We start from the raw sequence: 19,604 nt of genomic DNA, 5'->3' as shown, positions 1-19,604 counted from the left end.
TTTTTTATCATAAGGTCCTGAGTGCTTTCATCGACATTTCGCCCCAAAGGGGGGACGCCTGTTAGTACTGCCACTAATGGGACCGCTTCAGTTGGGAGGTGTAACGTCGTTTGACAGTAGGCAGGTGTTAACCTATTTACCGGTTGGTTCCGTTCAAGTGATTTTTATTTATTTACTTTTTCTGGGGCTTTACCCTAGGGAGGGAGAATCCTCAAGGATACGTCTAGGGCTACTTTAGCATCAGATGCATCTGTACTGGGTTGGATGTTACTAGGACTAACATTGGCCATGGACATATTTAGCCCTACTCTAGTTAAAGACGGTTGCTGTGAAGAAGTCGCTGTGCTAAACAACCCCCGATATTCTTGTACAAAAGCTCTTTTAAGCTTCACATCTCTTAAGTAGCCCCACAACACAGGTGTTTAATGTATCCACAATGTCCTTGCCGATGCTTATCAGGACCGGCTCTAAATGTGAACTTATCATTCCTTTGATTTTTGCACTAAGTCTGCCTACTATGTCATCCTCCCAGTCAGTCGGTTGGTTGTTTCCATGTTTAATCTTTCTCTGGCATTTCTTTGTGGGTCTGCCCTTCTTTGCCTGTTGTGCAGGTGTACTAGGCACATCCTCATGAAGGGGCAGCAATGCCTGATTGTCCACGTTTGGCTCAGGTACTACCAGTGTGGTGGGGCTTACTCCAATGGAGGGTACTGGTTGTCGAGGTGAAGTATCTTGATTTTCACCTTCCAAGTTCAGTTCAACCCCCTCAACCCCCGAGGGAGGCATGCCCAGTTCTTTTTCCGCGTTCGCTATTTCTTTTCTTATGACCCCCATGGCTGATGTCAGGTATGAGATTATAGTGTCAGCTTTTCTTGGAACCTTGGCTTTCTGGCCACCTTGACCCCCATTGCATAGTTGTTTCCTCTTACCCATTACCAGATTGTCAGGGGGTTGGCCCAGCCCGGTCTCGTCCATCCCCGGACGGCCACAGACGGCCCGGCCTTTGCCCGGACTTAGCCCGGCGCACGCCCGCTCGCGTCCCGCGACGCGGAAGGAGCCTCTTCGTTTTCAAGCGCCTCCGGGCGCGCTGGCAGGCGGAAGTGAGCGCCGAGCAGCCTGGGAGCTGTAGTCCCCCCCCGAGGCGTCCTCTCGATGTTATGAACTACAGCGGCAGGGGAGAACCACAGCGTGAGGTCCCCAGGAATTTCGATCGGTTGGCAATGGTGGAATCAAGCCCCAGGGCTCGTGGTGTGCTCCCAAGTAGGCATGCGAACTCGCATCGAAGCCGCGCCCCTCTAGCCCCGCCCCACACACACTAACGTTATGCAACATCTTCCCGTCCTTTCCCCACTATGATGGACAGCTCACTCAAGGTACCTCTGCGACTTTTGGCGCGTTGGCAAACTTACAGACACACAAGGTCACTGGAAACAACTCTTCTGGCCCTTTACGCAACTGTAGTATAGGAAAAGCACTTTGCATTTACCCAGCGAGGTAGCACTTACTAATTATTAGCCAGTAGAAAGTACTCCAGTCGAGTAGAGGCCCAAAACGCAAGCCAGGGGCTGAGGGGCGGCGGCTCTGCGCGACGACAAGTCAACCTGGAGCCGGCGGAGAGGAGATGGTGCCAGGGTAGAAGCAGACTTGCAGCATCCTTCCCGCACGCAGGGGCACAGACTATTTAGACTCCAGATTGCGTGGATTGGTGTGAGGTTACAGTGGCAGCTCCTTGGCACCCCGATCCGCCTGCATAGTCTCTCCAGAGGCACAGGGACATGCAACAAGCAGCCAGGAGGGTGGCGTGGGCAAGTGCCCAAGTTGAAGCTCAAATTCAGTAATGTATTAATCAGCCCAAAAAATTAGTGAGCACGGTCGAGGCTGGGCAGGCGTGCTTTCTCCCTATATCTGCCACCAAAAATTAGCTGTAATCCTTGATTGTGGTCTTTGCATTCATGAGTTTCTTGAGCACAATCCCTGTGTAGTTCCAGTGACCAGGAGGCTGCTTTGCTTTCCCCTCATCTGCTGCTCTGATCGCTCTCTGACCCTATCAAGAGGCATGTGAACTTTCAAAGAAGCCCTGCCACCAAAATCTCTGCTAGCATGCAAAATTTTGCGTCTTCCCGGAGATTTTTTGTCGTTTCGTAGAATCTTGCGAAAGGAAGTTTCGCAAATTCCTCCCACCCCTAACCAGAATGCAAGCAGGAGAGCAAGGCTGTTACTCTAAAGGATTGTTTATGGGGAAATTCTATCATACTAGAACATTTTGAAAATAGAAGGCTAAATGTGGTATTTTACTGAATCATTTTTTCGTAAATTGGCTAAAAATCCAAAGGTGCTGAATGAAATACACCAGTGCTCTTTGTGGTGTGCCAAGCAGGGGCTAATCCCTGCCATGGTGTTGGAGCTCAACTTCCCCAAGATAACTGTGAAAACGTGGTAGCAAAATTGTACGGTTTTCATCACAATTTACTTTAAATACCACCTAGAGAGCTGTATATAATACAGGAAGTAATACATGCCAATGCCCTATCACTAGACTCATCATTTCTTAAAATACACATTTTTCCATCTTGCTTCTTCACAATGTGAATCTGAGTCATATCCAATAATGGATTTCTGCTTGGGAGAGCTAAGGCAGAAAAACTAGAGCTAGCACTCCTAAAGCACACCTTGAAGTCAAACGCAACAAAAATCAAGGTAAAAATCAACTTCCAGCAAATTGTCACAATAATAGTAAACAATAGTCAACAGGGGGATGCATCTCCAGTTACTATTGGAAGACACACAAGATTCACAAGCATCCTCAATGGAACTCAGACCCTTGCCTTGTTTCTTCTAGTCTTTTTTGCTATTTAACCATACAAACAATAAAGGCTTATGCACAGGTTTGTTTGTTGTAGACATATGGATATCATGGCACCATGCAGGATTAGAAGGCGGCAACCTCTGCTGATTGAAATCAATGGGTTTGCTTGGGTGTTGGATTGCAAGAAGAAGTGAACAATGATGGTGCATATAATATATATCTCTGCTGAAAATTAGAGGCTGAAGTTTGGCTCTGGTTTATCTTGTGGCCCTGTTGAAACCTTGAGCCCATGACAAGCTGAGATTTCAAGTGGATTCTACCTCCACTCTCTCTCTCTCTGCCCAGGATGTGGCATTATGGCCAGAACGGCCAAGTTTGTACTGGGAAATCAGGTTTGAGTCTCTGCATAGGCTCAACTTCCTATGATTCTGGGGAAATGAATTAGGTCCTGATTTACTAGGGGTTTGTGGTGCCCTTACTTCATACAAGATGACAAAATGGAAACGAACCCCCCCTAGAGAGGCTCTGATTGGCATAGGAAATCTGGAGTAACACAAGGCAGTTTACGTTTCTGCCTTGCATTACTCTGCCCTGGGAAGGTGCTCCATGGTTGGATCGGTGGTGTTCCCGCGGGCCCTCCCATAGTTGTTGGAATGCATGAAAATTCAACGCCTTCCCAGTGAAGGCATAATGAGGAGAAATGTGTTCATTTTTTCCTCTTTCTACATGTGCTGCATTCTGCAGCACACACAGAAAGAGGAAAAAGCCTCTCAGGATAGTTTTTGTGCAGGAAGGTGTCCATTCCAGCATGAAAACAATCCTGCCTACAACACATGCACCCTTCACCATGGGGAAAGAGTGCCTGCGTTGGAGCCTGGCAGTCAGTAGTGCGCCCGCACACAGAGACAGAAGGAATCTACCATATCTTACTAGATATGTTGCTTTCCTGCCCTCTCCATTTGAAGCAGCACAACAAGTTGTTTTGCTGCACTACACTGCCTCAAATGTTACTAAAGATGCCCCTGGATGTCTCTGTATCTTTTCAAAATGTATGTGGCTTGAATGACGTAAGTGGTGCTCACTAAAGTGCTTCAATATTTTCAGGCCGAATTTGCACTATATACCCACTACAGCAAAAAGGCACAAATATGTAAATTAAAATAGAAGTCGAATAGATGCCCATTTAGTAGCTGATGTTTACTCAGTGAAACCAGAAAACATGGATAAATCATGGCTTCTTAGCTTAAATTGTGTGATTTTAGGCACTTATTGTATTTCGCCAAAGCTCCTCATTCTTCATTATCGCGCATGAAAACACCTTTCAATATGTGAGTTCAGATTACCAGCTGTACAAAAACCTACTGTGCTTGATTTATTAGACTATAATGTTTCTCTATAATAATCCGGACTACGTACATGGAACATGACAACTGTCTTGCCTCTTAGTTTACTAGTAGTTCATGTTTAAAAACTTGTAATCAGTATTTTCTCACTGCAGTGGATTCAAGATAGCCTGGCGGATGAGGATTATGAATCCAAAACCGGTCCCAGGATGCTTGTTTCCGGTCCAGGGAAGACATGGCTTGGCAGTTCGGGCTGGACTGTTCCCATGAGGCACAGGGTTGGACTGATTTGCATATGGCCATGTCTGAACTAGGGTGGCTGAGTGAGCTAAAGAATGGTGATGGATTAATCCCAGATCAGTTGACTGGGGGTGAGTGTTTGATTGGTTTAAATGCTCCGTCCATCATCCCCTTTTGTATCGATTTGTTCGCCCTAAGTTGGCAGGGTATGCTCAGACGTGAGCCCTTGCTCACTTGGCCACTGGATTCAAGATAGCCTGGCTGATGAGTATTATGAATCTGAAACCGGTCCCAGGATGCTTGTTTCCGGTCCAGGGAAGACATGGCTTGGCAGTTCGGGCTGGACTGTTCCCATGAGATCAGTTGACTGGGGGTGAGTGTTTGATTGGCTCAAACGCTCCGTCCATCATCCCCTTTTGTATCGCTTTGTGCCCCAGTATTGGCACTCCATCGGGTTCCTCACTCTCCCCAGTGCCAGCTGCTGCATGTATCCCATTACTGGCTCTCTGTCGGCCGGCAGTTACCAGAAACAGGTGGGAGATTACTGCCAGACCCGTACTGGTACCTGCGCCTCAGTTGACTGCTGGCATCAACAATGGCCTGGATGTATGTTAACTCTAGCGCCTACCCACTCATGTGTCCCAGATGTGCCCCTTTCCCTTCCAGCCCCTCCAGCATGGCACCAGACCCCATGCTGGCCGGCTGGCTGCCTGGTTTGTGGCACTACTTCCTGCACTGGGCAGTTTGCACAGAGCCCAGTTCACCCTACCTGAGTAGATGTGAGACACCTTATTCCCCCTACTCCACTGCATTGTGGAAAGTCATGATTCCCCCCAACCATTACACATAAATTGCAAAATTCCAGGGCTCCTCGAATGCCTTTTTTTCCAGGATGTTGTTACTTTGTTTTTTCAGACAGCATATTGCTCTTTTCTAGTGCATAATTTGAATTGAGTCACTTCCAGGTGTTTATAGCGGGGCACAGTTGGGTTGTAGCTGAAGTCAGTGCGAGTTTCTCTCAGTGGGGCAGTATGGTGTTCAGTGGAGAGAGGATGTGGCACTCTGGCTAGAGCTGTCGAATTTGGCATTTGGGAACCAGGCTCAGCGTTTATGACCAGTCTACCCTCATGAGGGAGCACATTCCTATGCTACAACTTAGAAGGCCCTAATAGACATTAGAAGCCCAATGGCTGTATTACAGAAGGTGCCTCGGGGGCGCAACAGGCGTTCGTACCCACTTTGCGTGCCCACAGGGCACTTTGGCATTACAGAAGCGGCTGCAGACATTTTTGCGGCCCCTTCTGTAATACCAATAGCGCTGGAGCAGTTAAAGCACCAGCGATACCTCAAGAGAGGGTTACCTCATTTTCAGGGGGGTGCTGTCCCATTCAAATGAGGGGATTCCTTTGCCTCTGTGCCCGCGCTGTATTACAGAAGTGGGCGCAGAGGCAATGAAGCTCTCAGGAGGTGCACCTAAAATGGCGCCTCCTGAGAGCAGCCCGATGGAGGGGAAGAAAGTGGTTCCTATGGGCCCCCCAGACATCCCCTTTGTTTACTTGGTAAATGAAGATGCAAGATTCATAGTCAATGTAAAAAACCTAGGCAATTAACTGGTCATAAAGGGATCTACAACAGGCTCATTGATAAATGTATAGACTCAGTGAACTAAACATTGATATTAAAATTTTAATTTTTTATTTTTATAAATACATAGTAAAACTATTTAATCCAAAATGTTGAAGCATACTGTGTTTAGCGACATGATCACAACATTGTAAAATACATTTATACAAACAAATATAACTAAATTCGATATACAAAATCCGAACATAAAACACAAGAACAGATAAATATAAAATAAGTCTTTCTTATTTAAGGCATAGTGGCTAGATGTTGGACAAGTTCCTAATTTGTTAAATTCATACACATATTTTTTTTCCCATTTGGTTTAATTACTTTATGAATGTAAATAAAAATAAAGCATACTTGCAAACTGACTACTTATCAGTCTTTCCCAATATTTATTTTCATAACTATGCGATTGTATACGTTTAAACGGCGTACGGTCTCATACAATGGGCGATTTGAATAGGGTCACTGGAAAGTCCACGAGTTTGTCCCTGTCCCCCCCAGAAATGTAGTGTCTCCTACGCCCCCGGGCACATGTTGTGCTGCTTTACTAGGGACTTACAAGTAAATTAAATATGCCAATTAGGTATAAGTCAATGTCACCATGTTTTATGGAGTGAGCACATGTGCTTTATCACTGGTTACAGGCCAGGAAAAACAAGAGCAGCAAAAATGGAGAAGGAAGGCAAAAGGTTTGGGGGAAGACTACCCTAAGGCTGAAAGGTCTAACATGGGGTATCTCAAATAAGGCAGAGGTTCTAGCAGAGCTTTTTAAAAACCTGCACGTGGTATCTGAAGTCAGCCAAGGACAGATTTGGGAATCTCCGTGAGGGTCTCTCAAGCACTGCTCTGTGTGCCTGAAAGAATTTTAAAGGAAACTTAGGGCCAACAAGAATTGCTTAAGGAACATTTTAGGATGAAGGATATGCCAGCAAGTGCTATTTTTCCCTATTAGGCAAATATCCTTAAATGAAAAAAAACTCTGTAAATTAGTATTTAAATTCTACCACGTTTTGATCAATGTAATTTACCTACAGTTCTCCTTCGTCATGCCGACCAGTCACACAGACAAACTACATGCTTACCAAAACATTTTTTTATATATTGTACGGCAATGCTGGCTGACCCCTGGGCCATTGATCTGTACTTTCACCCCATTTTTAGAGAAACAGGTCATGCACAACACATGTAAATGTCCTGTGTCCCGGACTATTGATGCTGTATCATTTCAGCATTAGATTACACGCCCTTTGTAGCAGTAAAAACAAAAGTGGTAGGAAAGCAAGTCCTCAGCATTTCAGTGGACCATCTGCAGAAAAAAGATTTACATCTTCTACCAAAAACAGAAAGTTCTACATGATAACATGATAATTGTTTCCCTAAGTTGTTGAGAGGTATTCAGTTTGATGTTTCAAAATATCTGGTTCAACAGCATGCTTCAGCTGAGATCATTAATCTGTACGTTTTAGTAATAATAACTACAGAGTGGCTAAACTCCTCTGGGGAGATATTTTCAAAATGCGGGCGGTGGAAAACAACTGGCTGTTCTTTAATGAAAGTACATTTCGGAATGCACTCCCTGAGGACAGCAAAAGTAATCATTCTTTGACAACTGTGTCAAAGCTGGAGAATTATAAGTCACAAAATGAATGATTCATAAATATCGCATACATAATTTTATTTCAGCGGTTATTTAAAGTGTGTTGGAGATATAGCTGTCAGAATTATATATCCGTTTTAGAATTATATTTCTACATGTTGGGAAATAAGTCCCAGCTACAAGCAGGACAGCAGTAAGGAGACCAAAAAGGCTGTCAGGAAATGTTTCTCAGCCCTTTGGCCTTAACTGCTATTAGGCCACTTCCACTTTAGACAAGACGACGAGCAACACCAGGCAAGGTTCATTTCACCCCTCCGGCGTGGTGTACCTTCAGTCTGTAAACACAGCAGGCAAGGGGTGTCCAAACGGATAGACAATCTCGACTACAGGACACCCAACCGAGCGCATGTTCTAGGAAAAAAGAATACATTTCTAAAAGAACAAATTATTCCCAACCTTTTCATTTAATAATGCATGTCTTAGAATTCTCTTGTGTGAAGGTTAGTGACTGCTGGGATGTCCGTGAACATGGCTTGATGTCGTTGTTCTCTAGACAAAGGCAAAAGGCAAGAATGTCATAACTTCTCATGCAAATCCTGGCTGATTACTTCTCCGAAGGGATGGGGTATACAGTTCTCTTCCTCAGGAGCGTAGGAGTTTCTATATGTCTGGGGGTTACAGGGACAAACGTGTGGACTTTCCAGAGACCCTAAACAAATGGTCCACTGTGTGAGACCGTACGCCTGTTAAACATATACAAGTGCATAGTTATCAAGAGAAATATTGAGAAAGAGTGGCATTTAGTCACAGTTTGCAAGTATACTTTTTTTATATACATTCACAAAGTAATTAGTCCAATTGTGAAAAAAATATGTATATGAATCTTGCATCTTCATGCACCAAGCAAACAAAGGGGATGTCCGTGGGGTCCATAGATACCGCTTTCTCCCCTCCAGAGGGTCTATCTCAGGAGGAGCCCTGACAATGCACTTCCTGAGAGCTTCTTTGCCTCTGTCCCCACGTCTGTACTACAGCGTGGGCACAGAAGCAAAGGAATCCCCTCATTTAAATGGGACAGTACCCCCATGCAAATGAGGGAACACTTTCTTGACGTAGCGCTGGTGCTTTAACTGCTCCAGCGCTAATGGTACTACAGAATTGGCCGCACAAGTGTCTGCGGCCCCATCTGTGATACCAAAGTGCCCAGTGGGCACACAAAGCAGGTACGAACGCCTGTTGCATCCCCGGGGCACCTTCTATAATACAGCCATTGGGCTTCTAAGGTCTATTGGGGCCTTCTAAGGTGAAGCATAGGAATGGGCTCCCTCGTGAGAGTGGATTGGCCCTAAAGGCTGAGCCTGTTTCCCCAAATCCAAATTCACAGCTCTAGTATTCTCGAGAATTTTATTGACTGGGTAGTAGAGGAGAAAATCCTCCCCATTGAGCAAGCAGGGTTTAGGAAAAATCATTCTACTTTGTATAACATCTGCTTGTTGAAATTAATAGAAGATAAATATACGGTCTCTCGCAAAACAATTTTCTATGTAGCATTCATAGACTTTTCTACTGCGTTTGACAAAATAGATCGGCCGCTTCTTTGGAAAAAGTTATATAAAATGGGGATGACTCCTATTTTGTTATCCTTAGTTATTGCTTTACATTCGCAAACATGGTGTTGGGTTTTAATGGGGGGAACTCAGGGCCTATCTTCAGTTATTACTACGGAAAACTGACTGAAGAAAAGTTGCCTATTAGCACCTCTACTGTTCTCTTTATATGTAAGAGATCTACCTGATTGCTTTCCTTAATTTAAGGAGACGTGCCAAAGATAGTTGTCCGCTCTTTTTTTTGTCTTATGTATGCATATGATATTGTAATTATGGACCTGACCCCTATAGGTTAGAGTAAATAATTGCCAGGACTACAGAACTATACGTATGTACAATTTTTGAAAATAAAGGTTTCTAAAAGTAAGGTCTTGGTTTTAAAACAAGGAAAAAACTGAAAAAATTGTAATTTTAAATTGGAAAATTCGTTCTGAAAAATTGGAGATTGTAAATTCCTACCTGTATCTGGGGAAAGTTATTTCAAGTAGTACGAGGATTAATTCCCATTTTGATCATAGCTCTTCTAAAGCAATGTCGCATGCAAATGGCCTATGCCTATTCTATAATGCGATGGGTTGAAGACATTTCTCACATTTGCTTTTAGTTTTTAAAACTAAAATTCCCCCTCCCCTGTTATATGCAATTAAATCTATACAATTAAGTGAATGGAGATTTTTGGTTAAGATCGAAGGCCACATTTTCGTAAACTATGTAATTTTAATACACTGGTTCCAATAACCGCTATTAGGCCTGAATTTGGATTAGTAAGCTACTTTTCACAAGGTCTAGCTAGGGTAAATTGTTGGGGATATCAATTAAAGAATAGTGAACCTTTTTCTTTGAGGAGTTTTATCTAACAGGACAATTTTATTGGACAAATGAATAAACACTCCTTTTGTCACAATTTTTTTGGGAACTGCAACATTTTAATGTGCAAGAGGATTTTGCGTTATCTGTATCTGCTATAGAGTTTGAATCTTTTTTAAAGATTTCTAGAGGCTTAATTAGCTCTGAGAGAGATATTAGGATTTGCAGAATGAGAGCCTGGCTGTAAACAATAGTTAAGAATGCTTCCCCGAGAGTTTCTCAGAAATATATCTCAAGGAACTTAAGCCACGGTATTCGTAGATGGATTATTCTTTACCGCATTAATCTCTTACCCCTAAATGATTCATTCGAAAATTGGTCACCTAATAGGGAAGGTGGAAAAAACTGTAACTTTTGTAATCAGGCTACTCAGAATCTCGATCATGTTTTATTTGAATGTCCGACTCTGATCATTTATGGATTTAGGTGGCTACGTCCAATGTTTATCCAGAATGACTTTACAAATGTTACATCAGCTAGAGAATTTCTGCTTTGCCCAAAAAATGAAATAGTATGCACTAAACTTTTTAACTTATTTAGGGAGTTTATGAATATATTTTAAATGGTTTTATTAGACCCTGAGTATGGTTGGCTATACAACGTATTTGTTTACGTCCTTGTATTATTTTTTTTCATTGGCGGTCTGATACACTTTAGATACAATATATGGTGATGCTATGACAGGATCTCTTTCTTAATTATACTCATACTTAAGAGAACCTAATTCTATACTGTTCTAGTATAGGAGATAAGTGTCTGATTGCTGCAACCCTATTGCTGTTGTAAGATCTATTTTACTTAATGATTTGTTCTTACTGTTGCTACATGACGTGTGGCTCACTGGTTAGAGCGGCAGACTCTGCAGCAGAGATCAGGCCCAGGACCAGGGTTCAAGTCCCGACGCGGCAGGGTCTCGAGCTCAATGTCCGCAGACTCCATAACTCTCGCCTCGGCGCCTACTCTAATCATGGGTCCCAAGCTCAATGTCCACAGACTCCATAATTCTCGCCTCGACGCCTACTCTAATCATGGGTCCCACGCTGCAACTCTGGGCAATAGCTTGCTTAATCTCCACAATGGCCCCTACAACTCTGGGATGCCTGGTTTCACCTTGGGGGTGCCCAGGAGGGGCATCTCACAGGGAGAGCCAGGAAGGGTTCCACAGCGTTATACAGCGTCAGGATGACCCGTTGTGGCAGCTGTGCGCTTTACAAAATACACTACATGAAGCATTCTATTCTATAATATGCCATTAATAAACCTGCTTTTTAATGTTAATCTATCTTTTTTCGTGCATGTTCTAAAATTCATCATGGTTTGATTATTTTATCTCCCCTCCATGGTAGGGTTTTATTGATGTTTAAATAATATCCTAGAGGTGATTTTTGGAATCCTTCTATGTCCTTTTATGAATAATCTTGCACAAATTGATGTAATGGTGTACAATGAATGGTTTTAATGAAATATTGTTTTGACGGCAGTTGGGTTCATGTTATGATTATCCATGTATGTTTTAAGTGGACCTCATTAGAGATCCAAATGCTTAATAAATATATTGAATTGAATTGACAGCTCTAGCCAGAGTGCCACATCCTCTCTCCACTGAACACCATACTGCCCCACTGCGAGAAACTCGCCCTGACATCAACTACAACCCAATTGTGCCCCGCTATAAACACATGGATGTGACTCAATTCAAATTATGCACCAGACAAGAGCAATATGCTGCCTGAAAAAACAAAGTAACAACATCCTGGAAAAAGCAAACACTCATAGGGAATGCAAGTTTAAGTAAAGCATGTGAATTTAAGCAGGAACATGGTAACCTTAACGTTTTACTCTCATTATTCAGAAATCAGTAAGTGATTTTTCCTGAAAATCAAGGGACATGACTGCAGGGCCCAGAAGGGACCTGTTTCAATGTGCGTTGCTTATATCCTGATAAAACCAAGTTCAAGTTCAGTTTAACATTTGTATAGCGCACTGCTCACCCAGAGGGTCTCAAGGCGCTTGAGGGAGGGAGGAGGGTACTTTACTTATCGAATATCCAAGTTTTTAGTTGTTTTCTGAAGGAGAGGTGGTTCTGTGTAAGGCGGAGGTGGGTGGGGAGAGAATTCCAGGTTTTGGCCGCTAAGTAGGAGAAGGATCTTCCCCCCATGGTGGATCTATGGATGCGAGGAATTGCGGTGAGGGCTAGATTGGACGATCGTAGTTGGCGGGTGGGGTTGTGAAAGGACAGGCGCGTGTTGAGGCATTCGGGTCCTAGGTCATAGAGGGCTTTGTGCGCGTGGGTGAGGAGGCGGAACTTTATTCTCTTGTTGACGGGGAGCCAGTGAAGGTCTTTCAGGTGACCGGAAATGTGAGCTTGGCAGGGGATGTCTAGTATGAGTCTGGCTGAGGCGTTTGGGATGCGTTGGAGTTTTTTCTGAAGTTTGGCTGTGGTTCCGGCGTAAAGGGTGTTTCCGTAGTCCAGTCGGCTTGTGACCAGTGCGTGGGTGACCGTCTTTCTTGTTTCGGTGGGGATCCAACGGAAGATTTTTTTGAGCATGCGTAGGATGTTGAAGCATGATGATGAGACGGCGTTGACTTGTCTGGTCATCGAGAGGGAGGAGTCCAGGATGAAGCCCAGGTTACGTGCATGGTCCGTAGGTATGGGTGCGTTTCCCAGGGCTGGTGGCCATCATGAGTCGTCCCAGGCGGAGGGGGATGAACCTAAGATGAGGACTTCCGTTTTGTCCGATTTCAGTTTTAAACGGCTGTTTCTTCATCCACTCGGCTACTTCTTTCATCCCTTCGTGTAGGTTGGTTTTGGCGTTGTTTGGGTCTTTGGTGAGGGAGAGGATCAGTTGGGTGTCGTCTGCGTAGGAGATGATGTTGAGGTTGTGTTGTCGCAAGATGGATGCGAGGGGACTCATGTAAACGCTGAAGAGGGTGGGACTGAGTGAAGATCCTTGTGGTACGCCTCAGATGACTTCGGTGGCCTCTGATCTAAAAGGGGGGAGGCGGACTCTCTGGGTTCTTCCGGCGAGGAACGAGATGATCCAGTCCAATGCTTTTCCTTGTATTCCGACGTTGCTGAGGCGTTGTATAAAGGGAACTATGACAGACTGTGTCGAAGGCTGCAGAGAGGTCAAGTAGGATGAGGGCAGCTGTTTCTCCGTTGTCCAGTAGTATTCGAATGTCGTCTGTTGCTGCGATGAGGGCGGTCTCGGTGCTGTGTTTGGCTCGGAAGCCGGACTGTGAAAGGTCGAGGATTTGTTGGATTCGAGGAAGGCGGCGAGCTGACTGTTGACGCCTCTCTCAATGACTTTGGCAGGGAATGGGAGGAGCGAGATGGGGCGGTAGTTCTTAAGTTCAGTGGGGTCTGCTGTGGGTTTCTTCAGGAGGGCGTTGAGTTCGGCATGTTTCCAGCTTTCCGGGAAGGTAGCGGAGTTGAGGGAGCAGTTGATGATGTCTCGGAGATGGGGTGCGATAATGGAGTCTGCTTTGTTGAAAATGTGGTGGGGACATGGGTCGGTTGGCGATCCTGAGTGGATGGAGTTCATTAGGCGGATGGTGTCTTCAGTGGTGATGGGTTGCAGGCGCAAAGGTTGTTGGAGGGGGGTTTAGTTCAGAGGTGGGTGGGGTGGACTGGTCTCCGGACTGGTTTTCAAAGCTGTTATGTATGTCAACGATTTTGTTGTGGAAGAATGAGGCTAGGGAGACGCAGAGGTCTTGGGAGGGAGTGATGTCGTTGGTGCCTGCGATGGGGTTGGTAAATTCTTTGACGATGTTGAATAGTTCCTTGCTGTTGTGGGCGTTGTTGTCGAGTCGATCTTTGAATGCTGATTTCTTGGTGGATCGGATCAGTTGGTGGTGTTTGCGGGTGGCATTCTTGAAGGTTGCCAGGTTGTCAGCGGTTGGGTTTTTTCTCCAGGCTTTCTCGAGGGTGCGACAGAACTTCTTGGATTTCTTAAGGTTGTCGTTGAACCAGGGGGCTTTTTTGCTACCTTGCTTGGTTTGATGTTTTTTCAAGGGTGCTAATTCGTCAGCGCTGTGGGTTATCCATTGTGTGAGGTTGGTGGCTGCAAGGTTTGGGTCCGATGATTTTGCAGGAGGGTTTTGGTGAAGCGATGTGAAGAGTTGGTCGGTGGTAATTTTGTTCCAGTTTCTGCGGGCAATTGGTTGTGGGTGGTTGTGTGTCGTAGTCTTTTTGTAGTTGAAGTGAACGCAGCTGTGGTCCGTCCAATGGAGAGCTGTGGTGTGATTGAAGGAGATGTGCTTGCTGGAGGTGAAGATTGGGTCGAGCGTGTGCCCAGCATAGTGGGTGGGGGTGTTAACAAGTTGTTTGAGTCCGAGATTGGCGAGGTTGTCCAGAAGGGTGGTGGTGTTGCTGTTGTTGTTCTTTTCCAGGTGGAAGTTGAGGTCTCCCAGTAGAATGTAGTCCTCGGAGGGGAGGGTGTGTGGGCTGATGAAGTCAGTGATGTCTTTGCTGAATTGTGTGCGGGGTCCTGGTGGCCTGTAGATGAGGGTGCCTCTGAGTGTGGTCTTGGGGTCGGTGTGGATCTGGAAGTGAAGCTGTTCGGCGGCTGCGAGGTGATCGTCGGAACTGGTCGTGATGCGAATGGTGTTCTTATGAACAATGGCGATGCCTCCTCCTGTTTGGTTGATGCGGTCCTTTCGGATGATCTTGTAGCCGTTCGGGAAGGCTATGGCGATGTCGGGTGCTGATGAGGCGTTCATCCAGGTTTCTGTAAGAAAGGCGATGTCCGGCGATGTGGTGTCGAGTAGGTTCGAAAGGTCAATGGCGTGTCTGTGGACTGAGCGGGTGTTGAGCAGGATGCACTTCACGTGGTTAGTGTCGGAGCTCTGTTTGGAGTTTGTGGATTTGGTGTGGGTCCTGATGCAGTCGAACTTGCAGGAGTGGCAGGTGAAGGGTCCATGGGTGTGTCCTGGGGCAGCTTGGTGGCAGTTTGGTGGTCGGCCGGGGTTAAGGTCTGAGAGGGTTGCGGCGTCGTACGTTATGCGGGTGGAGGGGGTTTTGCGGGGACCAGGGGGTTTGGCGCTGGGCCATGCCCAGGCACGGACGGGCGTAGACAGGCTTACCTTTGGCACGCCTTCAGCGCGCATGGGGCGCGCCCGCTGCGCGTGAACGCTGCGTGCAAAAGCCTCTGTCATAAATAGAGAGAGGAGGGGGGCGGAGCGAGGAAGGAGCAGCTGGGAGGCGGTAGTGGGGTGGCGAGTGGGGAAGGGATTGCTTTGGAGCTGCTGTAGGGGATGGGGGTGGGGCCGCGGGGGAGCAGCGGCAGGGACAGGCAGAGGGGCACAACAACAACAAAATGGCACCACAATAGTAATGCAGCTGAGATCGGGGCACAGTCAGGAGGTCACTAGCATTGATACCAGCAAATACAAATGGAAGCACAGATGCAGGGGTGCGGAAACAGGCGGATGAAATTAGCACTAATATTTAATTGAAGCTGAACAATGCAATGCTATTCTGGGCGCAGGGGTACGATACCAGGCAGCCGGCACTAATAATAAATTGAAGCTGAACAATGCAATGCTATTCTGGGCGCAGGGGTACGATACCAGGCAGCCGGTCCACGCAGCTGGAATTAGGCAATCCAAGCAGATGGAAGTTCGAGGATGGCAGGCAAAAGGATATCAGGCACAGTGAGGAGCAGGAGGAGTGTCCGGTTCTGACCAGGTCAGGTTGGTCACAGCTCCTCTCCGTTCCTTGCCTTGGGATACCAGTGGGAGGGAAGAGCAGCTGGGAGGCGGTAGCGGGCTGGCGAGTGGGGAAGGGATTGCTTTGGAGCTGCTGTAGGGGACGGGGGTGGGGACGCGGGGGAGCAGCGGCAGGGACAGGCAGAGGGGCACAACAACAACAAAAAGGCACCACAATAGTAATGCAGCTGAGATTGGGGCACAGTCAGGAGGTCACTAGCATTGATACCAGCAAATACAAATGGAAGCACAGATGCAGGGGTGCGGAAAAAGGCGGATGAAATTAGCACTAATATTCAATTGAAGCTGAACAATGCAATGCTATTCTGGGCGCAGGGGTATGATACCAGGCAGCCGGCACTAATAATAAATTGAAGCTGAACAATGCAATGCTATTCTGGGCACAGGGGTACGATACCGGGCAGCCGGTCCACACAGCTGGAATTAGGCAATCCAAGCAGATGGAAGTTCGAGGATGGCAGGCAAAAGGATATCAGGCACAGCGAGGAGCAGGAGGAGTGTCCGGTTCTGACCAGGTCAGACCTAAACAGTTTGGTTTAAAAAGACCACATTCCTGAAAACAGAGCTGCTGTACACATTTAATAAGGTAAAATAGGGAAAAAAACACTTAAATAGATCACCTTAAATGTTCTCCACTCCACCCATCAACCAGGTATTGCAGTCCCTCCAGGTATGGTGCACTTCCCCACACTGGAAAAACAATATTGTGCAAAGAAAGAAGATAAAAAGAGAGTAGCGCTTCATTGGTAAACTTTGTAAAGTGGCGCTAATGTTTTTGGGTGTAAATAAAACCAATCTGGCCTGTCTGCGACCCCCCTAATAAATAAAGGACTTTCTCCTACCAGCTGTTCCAGGCAGGAAACAAGCATTGCTGGTGCTCAGCTAATGGCTGCCTGGTCTGCTCAATTCAGACACTCTGTTCATCACCACCCCCTTTTGTAAATCGATCCTTTCCTTTCCTGGCTGTAACCGCGCTGCAATCAATGACGGTGCTATTTGCCTAGACTTTTATTGATTAAATGTGTCACAATGACTTTCTGCTCCACCGTGTCCATGTTAATCATCCCCGTCCTGGACAGGGATAAGTATTTCGCTTCCTGTCCAGTCGGTACCTCCCACTAGTCAGCCTAGAGGAAGGCGAGGAGTACCGACGGACAGGTAAGCGCAATGGGGTGTAATGGAGGAATTCTCCGTGGCTTCCGGGTCTTCCCTTGCTGGAAACCGCGTTGGGGTTGTCGATTTGTACTCTGTGAGGCGGGACAACTCGAAGGAGGGGACCGCATAGGCACCAGGGCAAACATAAATAGAAATGTTAGTTTCCGGATTTTTCAATGCACCGGCAATATAGACGCAGAGCCGATTACTTGGACAAACACGACCTATTCCTTTAGCGTCCTGTGCCCAACAGGAATAGTCTCTACAGAACTTTAGCGACATGATGGTACTCTAAGAAACACCCAGGATACCATGTCGGAGCTTGGCTGCTTATTACATGTATTGAGCCATATGTCTCCCTTCTGCCGCTCTAAGCAAAGCGTTTTTACAGCAGCATTTAAAAGGCAGATTTAGACTTAATAAAGTAGACAGTGCAAACGGAAATATGAGATTATTTCTGCCCAAGTTAGAAGATCACAGGGTTACATAGATACCAACGATAACTCACCCCTACTTCTGTAGGGAAACACCCATTAAAAGAGTTAATGTGTTGTCGGACTGAGTTCCAGTGAACTCTTCCTCTTTCATGTTTTCTGTTTTTGTTCACATCCTATAGAGCGGTGCTCCATTTGTACCTGAGCTGTTGCCGGGTGAGGTGGAGAGTGCATTCCCCAGAACTTGGGTGAGTGAAAAAAACCAGATTCAAGCCCAGGATGCAGGCACCTGGCCCATATGTTTGATTGATATTACAAACACTGACCATGAATTGCTTGGCATATAAGTACTTCACGAGCATATCTCTGTGTTTTGCAGCTTTCTTCCTTAATTGTGTGTATTTTTCTTTTATGTGTGTTTGTCCATTGCCTATTGACTGGACCATATCTACTGGCGCTTGCAGGTGATATGATCCTTTTTTACACATTTTCACTTATTGATAACAGCAGTTGCACTTTAATAATAAGAAGGTCCTGATGAAGCAGACCGGTATCTTTTGAACCAACTTATACTGCAGAAACATGTCGACCTAGCTAAAATCTGAGTAGTTATTTGTTACCACTACTTGCACTGTTTTTTAACCTTGGGTGTGGGTAGGACCTTATTAAATTCTATTTCCACTCCCACAACCCAATATTAATTCCTTCACTTTTATTGCCACATTGAGCACTTCATGCACTGCTTCTTGTTAATTTTTTGTACCCCCTGATACCTTCATACAGTCTAAACCCACACACTTCACATTCCTTCACACTTTGATTAGGCTACACTCTACCTAATCCTAAGTGGTTCTTTCCACTTCCTTCGGGTGAAGGATCCCAAGTGATGTAGGGCGGTACAGGACGGGTATCTGATGGGAACATATTTTTCACCAAGGATACTTGGGATTCAGGGATTGTGCCCCTTTTTCTACACACAGTCACGTAGTTAGCTGCATTTTTCTGTTGACCAATTGTTGCACATTGTTTGTTATATAGTTATAGGGACTGCAACAATGCAAGGTCATTAAACATTTTCCCACCCTTGCCCCCCTTAGTGTATTACAATTCTTTAAACAGCACATCATAATCAAATATATATGAAACCCCCGCTCCAGAGAGGCCAACCATTCACCTCTCATACCAAGAGCAGATATCAAGAAAAATAGGCTGCCTTCAGGGCATAAGGTTAATATGTTCCTTTTTACGTCCCCTTTCCTTGGATGGGCACAGTGCTTAATGTGTAAAAGATTAAGTCCCGGTGCTCAAAAATGGCATTTCATGTGCCCTTGAATTTTGCATCTTATGTGTACTGGGTGAGAGGAATCATGACTTTCCAGCGTGGGGTCTGGTGCCAGGTTGGAGGGGCTGGAAGGGAAAGGGGCACATCTGGAACACATGAGGAGGTAGGCACTGGAGATAACATACATCCAGGCCTTTTTCAGTGCCAGCAGGCAGCTGAGGCGGAGGTACCAGTACGGGTCTGGCAGGAATCTCCCACCTGCTCCTGGTAACTGCCAGTCGATAGAGAGGCAGGAATGGGACATGCAGCAGCTGGCACCGGAGAGAATGATGAACCCGCTCGAGTGACAAAACTGGGGCACAGGCAGCGTCTGGCACCGGGGTGAAGCTGAGCTCGCCGGAGTGAGGAGAAAAATCTATTCTTCGGCCCTGTGAATTAAGTACTGGTGCTGAGCACGGTAAACCACTGGCACAAATTAAGCACTGGGTGGGTAGTATTTTTGTGGCCAGTGTTTTGCCCACTTCCAGGGTTGGCAAGGACAAAAAAGGGCTGCTTGGACAAATAAATCAATGAAACCTTCCGTCTTCTCTGAAGACACCCAGGTAACCAACCCCACTGAGAGCCTGCACTTTCTAGCAAAGGTGGAAAACAGGAAAAGGAGGGAGTAGAGAGGGGAGAGAGGAGACAGTAGGGGCTCTCTGCATGGGTATCGGTGGAAGGGGAAATATGAGAAGTAATGAGACCGAAGCACCAAGTGAGAGAAGTGAAATATATCCTTAGAGTGCTGGGGAACATCTTTTTTAAAAATGGAAAATTTAGTACTTTATGCTTTATCGCACAATATTTTGAAGGTTTTTACCAAAGCAAAATGCTTTTTCTTTTTTCCCCACCTGCCCAGCCCTTGGAGCTCC

The sequence above is a fragment of the Lissotriton vulgaris genome, chromosome 1_1, assembly GCF_964263255.1.
Source record: "Lissotriton vulgaris chromosome 1_1, aLisVul1.2, whole genome shotgun sequence".
Classification (NCBI taxonomy): Eukaryota; Metazoa; Chordata; class Amphibia; order Caudata; family Salamandridae; genus Lissotriton; species Lissotriton vulgaris.
Note: the sequence above shows the minus strand (reverse complement) of the source record.